This window comes from Schistocerca serialis, chromosome 9, assembly GCF_023864345.2.
Source record: "Schistocerca serialis cubense isolate TAMUIC-IGC-003099 chromosome 9, iqSchSeri2.2, whole genome shotgun sequence".
NCBI classification, from domain to species: Eukaryota; Metazoa; Arthropoda; class Insecta; order Orthoptera; family Acrididae; genus Schistocerca; species Schistocerca serialis.
Genome location: NC_064646.1, coordinates 308415981 through 308428450, shown reverse-complemented (window position 1 = coordinate 308428450; position 12470 = coordinate 308415981). Strand labels below are relative to the sequence as shown.

General features: G+C 43.6%; 1 protein-coding gene across 5 annotated transcripts in view; it reads left to right on the top strand.

Moving 5' to 3' along the window:
• The first annotated feature begins 9349 nt into the window (after window positions 1–9349).
• LOC126418892 (uncharacterized) overlaps window positions 9350–12470 on the top strand; it is a 277815-nt gene continuing 274694 nt past the window's right edge. For 3 of the 5 annotated variants that reach the window (XM_050085907.1, XM_050085900.1, XM_050085902.1), the window contains exon 1: window positions 9350–9487. The gene's annotated coding sequence lies outside the window, so the exon portion shown is untranslated. The remainder of the gene's footprint in view (window positions 9488–12470) is intronic. The other 2 variants (XM_050085901.1, XM_050085905.1) reach the window with 1 other exon arrangement.

Genomic DNA, 12470 nt, shown 5'->3' with positions numbered 1-12470 from the left:
CCATGTTTCAGCTGGAATTCTTGAGTCAGCTATGAAACTTAGGCTGGCATTGTTATACAAACAGGTACATATATGTGAAGTTACAGAAATGATGAGAACACCCGATAAGTTTCCTTTGAGTTTTTCACAAATTCTTAGATGCCAGGTACAATATTTTGGGAACTATATGTACGGTTGGGCATTTTATAGTAGCGTAAAGCTCATTCTGGGAGTCTAGTAAATCTGGTTCTTTGTACTGTTAGGCGACAAAATAGTAAGGAAACGGGAGAGAGAAAATTTTTCTAGGTCCTCACAGCCCAGCATCGCATAAGCACATGGAGGTATCAACACGAGCCAGCCGCTTGGCATAAACATTTCGACATGTTTAGTTAGTCACCAAGAGTGCGACGTCAACATCTCTGTGTGTGAGTGCGAGCGAGATCAGCAAAAAATCGTAAGACAAGTGCAGGCCGACCTGCCTCCGTTCTAGATCTTCATCTACATGATTACTCTGCAATTCACAATTAAGTGACTGGCAGAGGGTCCATCGAACCACTTTCAAGCTATTTCTCTGCCGTTCCATTGTCGAAAACGCAAGGGAAAAACGAACACTAAAATTTTACCGTGTGAGCTCTGATTTCTCTTATTTTATTGTGATGATCATTCCTCCCTATGTAGCTGGGCGCCAACAAAGGACAAAGTTTGTGACTGAAATTTCATGAGAAGACCCTGCTGGAACGAAAATCGTCTTTGCTTTAATGATTGCCACCCCAATTCGTGTGTCATATCCGTGGCACTGTCTCCCTTATTTTGCGACATTCCCAAGTGAGCTGCCCCTTCTTTGAACTTTTTCGGTGTTCTCCGTTAATTCTATCATGCGGATCCCACACCGCACTGCAATACTCCAGAAGAAGGCGGACAAGAGTAGTGTAAGGAGTTTCCTTAGTAGACCTGTTAAATTTTCTAAATGTTCTACCAATAAATCGCAATCTTTGGTTTGCTTTCTCCAAAACATTATCTATGAGAGCCTTCCGGTTTAGGTTATTCGTCACTGTAATCCCTAAATTTTGAGTTGAATTTACAACCTTTGGATCTGTGAGTTTTATCCTCTAACCGAAATTTAGCGGAGTTCTTTTATTACGCATGTGGATGACTTCACGCTTTCCATTATTTTGAGTCAATTGCCACTTTTCTCACCATACTGATTTCTTACCTATATCGTTTTCCAGTTTGTTTTGATCATCTGTTGACTTTATAAGACTGTAAATGACAGCATAAGAGCTGTTCATATTGTCTCCTAAATCTTTTATGTAGATCAGGAAGAGCAGAAAGCCTGTGACACTTCCTTGGCGAACGCTACTGTCTTACTCGATGACTTTTCGTCTTTTATTACGAAGTATGACATTCCTAACAGGAAATCACGAAACCACTAGCATAAATGAGGCGACACTCCATAGGCAGGCTATTTGGTTAGAAGTCGCTTGTGAGGAAGAGTGTCATAAGCCATCAGGAAATTTAAAAATATGGAATTAATTTGACATCCTCTGTCAATAGCAATCGTTACCTTGTGAGAATAAAGAGGTAGTTGAGTTTCATAATAATGATATCATCTGAATCTATGCTGGCTGTTTGTCAATAAATCGTTTTCTTCGAGATAACCTATAATGTTCTAACACCGTATAGATAATACACTCCTGGAAATGGAAAAAAGAACACATTGACACCGGTGTGTCAGACCCACCATACTTGCTCCGGACACTGCGAGAGGGCTGTACAAGCAATGATCACACGCACGGCACAGCGGACACACCAGGAACCGCGGTGTTAGCCGTCGAATGGCGCTAGCTGCGCAGCATTTGTGCACCGCCGGCGTCAGTGTCAGCCAGTTTGCCGTGGCATACGGAGCTCCATCGCAGTCTTAAACACTGGTAGCATGCCGCGACAGCGTGGACGTGAACCGTATGTGCAGTTGACGGACTTTGAGCGAGGGCGTATAGTGGGCATGCGGGAGGCCGGGTGGACGTACCGCCGAATTGCTCAACACGTGGGGTGTGAGGTCTCCACAGTACATCGATGTTGTCGCCAGTGGTCGGCGGAAGGTGCACGTGCCCGTCGACCTGGGACCGGACCGCAGCGACGCACGGATGCACGCCAAGACCGTAGGATCCTACGCAGTGCCGTAGGGGACCGCACCGCCACTTCCCAGCAAATTAGGGACACTGTTGCTCCTGGGGTATCGGCGAGGACCATTCGCAACCGTCTCCATGAAGCTGGGCTACGGTCCCGCACACCGTTAGGCCGTCTTCCGCTCACGCCCCAACATCGTGCAGCCCGCCTCCAGTGGTGTCGCGACAGGCGTGAATGGAGGGACGAATGGAGACGTGTCGTCTTCAGCGATGAGAGTCGCTTCTGCCTTGGTGCCAATGATGGTCGTATGCGTGTTTGGCGCCGTGCAGGTGAGCGCCACAATCAGGACTGCATACGACCGAGGCACACAGGGCCAACACCCGGCATCATGGTGTGGGGAGCGATCTCCTACACTGGCCGTACACCACTGGTGATCGTCGAGGGGACACTGAATAGTGCACGGTACATCCAAACCGTCATCGAACCCATCGTTCTACCATTCCTAGACCGGCAAGGGAACTTGCTGTTCCAACAGGACAATGCACGTCCGCATGTATCCCGTGCCACCCAACGTGCTCTAGAAGGTGTAAGTCAACTACCCTGGCCAGCAAGATCTCCGGATCTGCCCCCATTGAGCATGTTTGGGACTGGATGAAGCGTCGTCTCACGCGGTCTGCACGTCCAGCACGAACGCTGGTCCAACTGAGGCGCCAGGTGGAAATGGCATGGCAAGCCGTTCCACAGGACTACATCCAGCATCTCTACGATCGTCTCCATGGGAGAATAGCAGCCTGCATTGCTGCGAAAGGTGGATATACACTGTACTAGTGCCGACATTGTGCATGCTCTGTTGCCTGTGTCTATGTGCCTGTGGTTCTGTCAGTGTGATCATGTGATGTATCTGACCCCAGGAATGTGTCAATAAAGTTTCCCCCTCCTGGGACAATGAATTCACGGTGTTCTTATTTCAATTTCCAGGAGTATATATATATATATATATATATATATATATATATATATATATATATATATATATATATCACTTCATGACATCCAGTCTCACAAATTTCGTTTTTCTGATGGACACACGTCCAGATCATCCACTCTCAAAACTCTGCTATCTCTCTTACCACATCCACCACTGCTGGCAGCTCATCTCCAATTGCGCAGCGCTACGCGCTGTTAACAGCCAACTAGACTTGGCCACTGTTTCAATGTTTCGATACAGTGTATCGATACGTGGAACTGTTTCAGTGTTTCTGAACGGCTGTGGTGTTTCATTCCGCCCCTGTCTCGGATAACCGGACCAGATTCGATCTCTAGCCAGACACAGAAACTGTATCGTTGTTTCAAAATAAGGCTGTTTCAGTCCACCTGTGCTTGGAACGGACTAATTGTATCGAAACAGTGTTGTTTCATTCCCCTCTGTGTCGGACGAGATTCGGGCTCGGCACAGGTACTGAAACACAACATACCATTTCGTGAAACACTTTCAAGAGTGTAAAAATTTTTTTGACAAGCAATAGCATGAAGCTTAAGATTCACGGTGTTCTTCTGACTGTCCTATTCCGAAATGGAGTAACATCTGCTTTATAAACACTAACCAAACAATAAAACAACGCATACTATTCAAATTCAAAATAATAAATATGTGAAAATCATTCAGTTAAATTACACTTTTTTTATAACATGCGTTTCTCTGGTCATGTACAGTAATCATATTAAGAAACGCAAGTAAGCCTACAACATTTTGAATAAAAAAAAGGCGTGGAGTGACAGTTATTAGATATATACATAAATTTGATGTAGGTATAATTACAAGCAATCTGTTTGACATATCACTGATAGTGTAATGGTGAACGGGAAGGGCTGGGAAGCATGGTGAATTTATAGTAACGGTTCGAAACACCTTGAAAGACAAAATTTTTTCTGTTATATTTTGTTATTTATTCGAATTATTTGGCATTATTTGTGAGTCTTTAGTCACTGTGCCTATTATCCACAATGATTCCCTTTGTATGCACGGAAATTAGCAGGATGGGCATATTACCCATACTAACGGAATGTGGGAATCCCAGTAGCATATCCGTTGTTTCTGCAGTTTGCTCCCACCTCCAGTTCCGTTCGTGGTGGTTCTTCTGTCTTCAGCTATGGCTGTCCTCAGCCAAATGAAAAGTATGAAAGTCGCACTACACGAAAGCAGCGCATTTGCTTCAGGAAATACGAAACTGCCAAGACGCCTAAGTGATAGTTGCATACTTTCTGCGACATGATTATCGCTCTCGCACCTCATTTATGTTTATATGGGCATACTTATACAGTAGACATTCAAGATGATAAAATGTGTAGGTTTATTAGATTACAAAACACAAACTGTTTCACTGTTTCGAAACAGCGTATCAAAAAATTACATTTTACTGTCTCATTTGTTTCGAAACATTTACGTGTTTCAGTTTGCCCATCTCTACAGCCAACTGCCCAACACTACAATAGCAAATTCCAACAATGCAAACCAGCCACAGACTGCACACAGCACAGTCAGTGATTCTTATACAGAGCGCTACGTGGCGTTACCAATATAAAAACCTAAACAGCCTACTTACAACACGATCAGAATGTTTTTAGATTTTCTGCCAGATTTCGGAACCGAGTGTCGTTGCGGGAACTATTAAAACCACCTCTCGTAACATTGTGTGAGAAGCACTAGATGCCGCGAGGATAGCCGCGTGGTCTAGGTTCGCGCGATACCCCCCGTCGGAGGTTCGATTTGTCACGGGCATGGGTATGTGTTGTCCTTAGCGTAAGTAAGATAGATTACGAAATGTGTAAGCCTAGGGACCGATGACCTCAGCAGTGTGGTCCCATAGGAACTTACCACAAATTTCCAAGTACTAGGTGGGATGCAACAACTATCGAGTATTTGACGACGCAGTTATGATACTGACGCAAATTGATTTAGTCAATACTGGAAAACTGAAGGCCGCTGATGACGTAATGAGCGAGACCAATTCGGTGACGACAAATGAGGTCGTACAGACCCCGCTCATCGATGACATAAATACTCCACCCTGCTAAAAAATGGCTCTCAGCACAATGGGGCTTAACATCTGAGGTCATCAGTCCCCTAGAACTTAGAACTACTTAAACCTAAGGACAGCACACACATCCATGCCCGAGGCAGGATTCGAACCTGCGACCGTAGCGGTCGCGCGGTTCCAGACTGAAGCGCCTAGAACCTCTCGCCCACATCTCCCGGCTCCCACCCTGCTAGCTCTGAGGCAGTCACTCACTAGAACTGACGACATTCATGTCGTTTGCACTCGAATCTCTGATTAGTAAATTGTAACTTCTTGTGTGAGACTGTTCCAGTTGGGGTCACACTCTTTCTGCCTGATGTGTAACGCAAGGATGATTACAAACCAGAACAAAATCACAGCATCTGTCATTGCGTCTGTCTGAGGGGATAACACAGGCTGAAAGATCCGGAGTACGCTCGGAACGGTGTGTAGGCCCCACACGTGGCGCGTTCTCGGAACTGTCCGCGGGAAGCGCCTTCCGAATCAATGGGCAGGAAACCTGCCACACTCCTGCTAGTAGCCGGCCTGCGCTCGGAGCTGATGCAGCCATCTTCGGCAGTCCTGAGTCTGCCTCTGGGTCTACTAGATACACTCCGGCTTACGAAGTCACCAGCCGCTGCAGATGACACGGCGACAACGTGTATTCCGGTTAATAAAAGATGTAAAATTTGGTTTTATTTAGGTTCCTCAGTTTCCATCCTAACGAAAGAGTAGGGATTTCCAGCCCGGGAATGGGCGACCCCTATACTACAACACATAAGAGCTCGTTATGTAGTGCAGTCATTTCTGTTAGTAAATAATGATATCTTTTGGCTTTTGCGACGTTTGCATCCCAAAGCAATTACCTTTCAAACTATTCTGACATTTCCAGAATGAGATTTTCACTCTGCAGCGGAGTGTGCGCTGATATGAAACTTTCTGGCAGATTAAAACTGTGTGCCGGACCGAGACTCGAACTCGGGAGCTTTGCCTTTCGCGGGCAAGTGCTCAACCAACTGAGCTACCCAAGCACGACTCACGCCCCGTCCTCACAGCTTTACTTCTGCCAGTACCTCGTCTCCTACCTTCCAAACTTTACAGAAGCTCTCCTGCGAACCTTGCAGAACTGGCACTCCTGAAAGAAAGGATATTGCGGAGACATGGCTTAGCCACAGCGAAAGGCAGAGGTCCCGAGTTCGAGTCTCGGTCCGGCACACAGTTTTAATCTGCCAGAAAGTTTCATATCAGCGCACACTCCGCTGCAGAGTGAAAATCTCATTCTGGAAACATCCCCCAGGCTGTGGCTAAGCCATGTCTCCGCGATATCCTTTCTTTCAGGAGTGCTAGTTCTGCAAGGTTCGCAGGAGAGCTTCTGTAAAGTTTGGAAGCTAGGAGACGAGGTACTGGCAGAAGTAAAGCTGTGAGGACGGGGCGTGAGTCGTGCTTGGGTAGCTCAGTTGGTAGAGCACTTGCCCGCGAAAGGCAAAGGTCCCGAGTTCGAGTCTCGGTGCGGCACACAGTTTTAATCTGCCAGAAAGTATTCTGACATTGTCAACTGCTTTTCTGTCGATTCTGAAACCTGATTTGTACAGGGAATGGCTTAAGACGGAGTGGACACGGAAGCGGCTGTACCTTTATTTATTGCTTGAAATTCATCTGGATTTTTTTTCATATGAGATCTCATAGTTGAAGTACCTGTTAGATAAAAGATATTTCATTAGATTTAAGGGAGATTAGGTATTTTCTATTAGTTTCAATGGTTTTTATAACTACGTTTCACAAAACCACCGCGCGTCCCCAACAAATTAATTACACCCGAGTTTCTGTAAGTAGATACCTACTTAATGACATTAATGATCATCTTTATGGATAAACACTTTGTTGAACAGCGGAACTAAACAATTCAGAACTAAAGATTAAATACAAGATACGGCTTTGGTACACACCAGACTTTTTCTTTTCCGCCACAAGAAATTTGAACTCGGCACAACAAACAAACAGAAAACTTATTATTGTTACTGTTTATATGAAAATATTCCTAAATGATATTTTTCGTGATTTATCTTGCAATTAACAAATTATTTTCAGTAGTAACCTTAACTAGCAAGTGAAAATGATTGTAATTATCAACAAATCAAAAAGAAGGTCAAATGTGTGTGAAATCTTATGCGACTTAACTGCTAAGGTCATCAATCCCTAAACTTACACACTACTTAACCTAAATTATACTAAGGACAAACACACGCACCCATGCCCGAGGGAGGACTCGAACCTCCGCCGGGACCAGCCGCACAGTCCATGACTGCAGCGCCTTATACCGCTTTTTTTTAAATCTCATTTTGTTCGCTGTTGTTGGTTGCATCTGCTCGGGGCGGACGTCGTAAGACATCCGTTTAAGTTCGTTGTTGATCCATTAACTCAGTTTTTTTTTATTACAGAGGGTAGCTAACTCTCTGACCGAACACGCTGAGCTCCCGTGCCGGCGATCGCTCGGCTAATCCTGCGCGCCATCAACAAATCAGTCAAGTCAATCACTCAATAAGTCATTCGTTCTCTTTGCTCATCCAGAACGATTCCAGAATTTACCCAACTGCACCTGATCATTTGCAATATGCTCTGTACCAACGTTCGACCGAATACCCGGCCGCCGGATATCCGGTTATAGAATGGCCATGCACCTCTAGTTTTCCAACCACTCCACCACCTCGCTGGGTTTCGGTGAGTGTGGCCAACACCGTCTCAAAGGAAGGCCTCGGAGCTTGTTCGTGACGTCACGTCAGCTAGGCACGGCGAACCAGGTCTGCTGCAGGCATACTCATAATGGTGGTGTCTCCCTCTCTGACACAGGAGAATGTGAAACTATTGGCGGTAGTTGACCAACACACATTGTTCTGAGAGATTTCTGCAATCAATTAATTGTGCAATTCATTACACTTCTTAACAAACTGTGTACTCCCGAACTTAAATTTCCACCTGTTTTAAGAATTGACATACAAAAACAACTTCATGGTCCAGCAGCAACAGAATTCGTGCTTCTTTACCTTATTTGTAAATCTGAGGAAATTACGTTTGTACTGGGTTGCTTTTATAAGAAACTGTGAACATATTGGTACTCTTCTTTAGGTATCTTGGTTGAGTATGGGGTGCGGAGCACTGTATGTTAATGAAATATCTTGCGGTTGTACACGTTGGGGGAGGGGGTGGGGGACAGAAGAAGAGGCAAAAGAGAGATACTTGTTTTATCAAACAAAGTTTTTTATCTTATAAAGTTTCTCCTTTCAGTTGCAAGAGAGGAATATTTATCTTTTCTAATGTGCATGTTTAAAAAAGTTTAAGCTCAGCAGTATTTTCGATATATGAAGCTATTTTGTTTCCTGTTTAGAATTCCTTTCGTTGAAAACGACTGTAATCTAATGACTGGCAACAGTTGGACATTTACACATGTAAATTAGTTCACATTTCCAGTGACGATGTAAAACGAAATAAATAAATAAATAAAAGAAACGAGTTCATTGTAAGGGGATTGGGGTAAGTTTCGATAGCAAAATGGATAGTTACTTGAATGTAAAATTTCCGAAGCTTGCAGTGGGGCAAAGCATCTTCTCATATTGATCTACGTTTGTTTCGACAGGATTCAGTAATACAGAACTATGATCTTCATTTGCAGCTTTACGACAATAAGAAAATCTTTCATCTAAATAAAACTGCAGAATCCAAAACAATACCAAACATTGTCCAAAAATAAGAGATTTATAGTGATAAACACGCCCAGGCGTTTCTGCCTGCAACAGACCTGGCTTTCGCCGTGTCTAGCTGACGTGACGTCACTAACAAGCGCCGAGGCCTTCCCTTGAGTCGGTGTTGGTATGGCTCGATGTTTCAAATGTTGCCACACTGATTACGACACCTATATGCAGAGAAGCAGACGAAGACCAGCCCTCTACGATAAGACTACCGTCTAACATAAATAATTTTCAATTTCGCGTATGTTTATCAGAAAGGAATCGCAGATGAGAGACTCTCATACCCGAAAGCTCGCGAATTTCCAAGCGTGTGTACCTCAATTCGGTGTGCATGGTTGGCAGTGTTATCTCCGATGCGTGTATGCTATTTTTCGCTGTTACGTCAGGAATCGTCGGAAGCGGCAGCGTGGTTTCTGCGCATGCGCGAACGGCTACTGCCTGTGGAGCTGCGCGGTTAGCTGCCGCACAGTGGCTTGTGAGCGTTCTCTGGTAGCGGTAGGTAGTTTCAGTCCGCTCCGCACAGGTGCAGCGTTCCAGTATGTGAGAGGGGAGTACCCAGTGTTACTGATTGACGCGTAACAAGTAAGTTAGCAGCTCCAGTTACTTTAATTACTGTAACATATCGCATAACTTTGTCATCGATTATTTATGAAGAGTTACTTTTTGAACGGCGTATTCGGCATGTGATATAATCGCTTCTAAATCCTACTCGACTCGCAAATGCAATACAGAACTGTAAATTGTCATTCATGCGTTCTTACAGAAGTGATGCGACACTGAGAACAACTGTCACTCTACCGGTTTCCGATTACTGTATTTGGATACATAAAACAGTCTCATCAAAGAAAGAATAATAACGAGGGCTTGGTGTAAATTAAAAATGGCCCTACTTCTGCCTGTAGTACTCAAGCCGAAGTTTGGATACCAGCAGTTTGGTTGTCAGCGTTATCTACACTCTTCATGTCTTTCTGTCATCTTCATTTCTCCGTACGAGCTACAGCCGACATGTTTTATAATTTGATACGTACTTCAGACGTAGCGCCTTCCTTTAGTTCTTTTTACAGTGACGTAGCCTCTATTACTGTTTTGGAGACCCTCATGTCTTAATAGTTGACTAATAATATGAAATTGTGTTGCAGTAGGGTGTCATGAAGTCCTTTTCTTTTGCACTCTTAAGAACATTGTAATTCGCTATCTTATCAGTCCAACTGGACTCAAAGAGTGTGCCTGTAACACCACGTTCCAAAATAATTCTGCCTCTTCTTTTCCCCCGTTTCTATAGTTCATGGCAGATATTTCTCCGATCTGCTCTGTAACAGGACACTAATGTGAAACGACCAAACTGAGACTGCCTGTCTGTTGGCGTTAATACGAATTTAATGTCTAAGTAACTGGAATTTATTTTTATTTTACAAGCTGAGGAGCAGTAATCATCGAGCAGTAGGAGCGTGATTTCACCCCAGTTTGATGTAGGTTCCTTACAGTTCAACAGAAAAGCCTTTCAGGATCGAGTAAAAAATCCTGTGAAAGATATTTGTTTTTGAACGAAATACTAACATTCAAATGAAATTAAATGTGCATTTTTCGTTAAGTGAAACGAGTTTCAATAAAGTGTTTCCATCGTCGACTTTTTTTACTTACGAAACAGTTTATGCTAATTAATAATGTTTTCATATGTTTGGTACGTAATATACCAGAGAGGCTGCAAAGTTATACAGACCTTCTTTATACTTCATAACATCAAAAGATTTCCAACTATTTGTGAGGCATTTCTTAAAAGTGACTCTCTTTTCAGCGTTTGGTCCAGTTTGAAACAGAGGGAACGGAGTTGAGAGTGACTCCCTGTGACCCTGAAATTACCGCGTGACGATTAATTGATTTAGAATTAGAAGTGGTTACATACCTCCTTGATGCGTTGTTATTTTCTCACTGAAATTAATCTTTTCGTAGCAAACAGTTTGTGTTACCAAATGTTTTTGATTTTGGCTCTGTTTTTGACCATGGAGTAACTGTACTATATTGATGGTAGACAATGAAAACTCGTAACCCTATTTTGCAAAATTTTACCGGAGAAGCAAAATCGGATTCTTAAAAAACAGTATAAAGTGATACAAATAAAGCTGCTACATGTTACCTGTCTAGTAGAAGCCATACAAATAAAGCTGCTACATGTTACCTGTCTAGTAGAAGCCTAGTTATTGACAGATAAGAGGAATTAATGCGATGCCAAATCTCTCTTTGAAGGAAGGAAGACTGGATTTAGTATCCCGTCGACATCGAGGTAATTAGACACAGAGCACAAGCTCGGATAGCGGCAAGGGTGAGGAAGGAAATCGGTCGTGCTCTTTGAAAGAGACCAATTCGCCAGCAGCGATTTAGGGAAGCCACGGAAAAACTAAATCTGGACGGCCGGACGTGGGTTTGAACCGTCGTCCTCTCGAATGCGAGTCCAGTGTGCTAAACCCTGAGCCACCTCGCTCGGTCTCTCGCTTTCATAATGGAATTACTGATTACTGGAATTACGAAATTTTGGGAGACAGATGTAGTTACGACGTTTTCATTGCCTATCATCGATGTGTACTTACCTACACATCCTACAAATCTAGACGGAACAACTTCTTACACCTGCGTGTGTTTTCTGCAAAATACTTGGTCTACAATTGCAAACTCCTGTGCACGGAACAGCAGTACAAATTTCGAAATGTAGAAGTTGTAACATTCTACTCGGTGGTTAAGGCAATTTTATTTTTGCAAGATGTTTGGTCACTGTTCTTACTGCAAAAAGAAATAAAAGGAATGGTACAGTGTAATAATGTTCCCGTCGGAGTCGAGAAACCGTACTCTAGCTAGGCTGCAGGTGAAGGAAGGAAGAACACGCGTTTAAGGAGCCCTCCTGGCACTCGTCTAACATTTTTAAACCACAAAAATCCAAATATTCATTTTCTGCTACCCCTGAACACACTCCATTCTCCTAGCGCCTGCGACTCCTCTTTGGTCCCTATCTGGGTTTACTGATGGAATCTTATTACATGGTTCTGTTGCAGAGCAGTGGGTGCACCAAGCACCAGTAAGCATATTTCAAAAAGATTTAGCGATGTTCCAAAGTTGTAGCGCTTTACTGTGCAAGTGAATCTCCGAACTTAAAGACTGCTTTTAAATAATATAAGAAAAATAATGTTTCTTTGGACAACAGCATACATCATCTGGATGAAAAACGTTGGTCCCTTAGCGTGCCTGCAGACTGTTGCCTGCATCGTCCGCCATCTTGTAAGGCAGAAAGTTTTGATCAATGTGCACGTAATTAAGGATTATGTACTCATTTACTGTTGAAAATCTAATTTCGTGAATTATAACAGTGGCTGAGGGAGTTAATCGAGAGATAAGACGAGATCGCAATACTTCTTTGGGAGGCGTCTACATAACCAAAACAATTGGTTCCTCTAGGTGAGATACGAACTTTACATAGAACCTCTCTCGCAGTTTTGTTCCAGCAAATGGTAACAGAAAAGTAAATGCTCCCAAATATTTCGTGTTATTTGCTGTGTACATCTTGCAGGAAACCGAC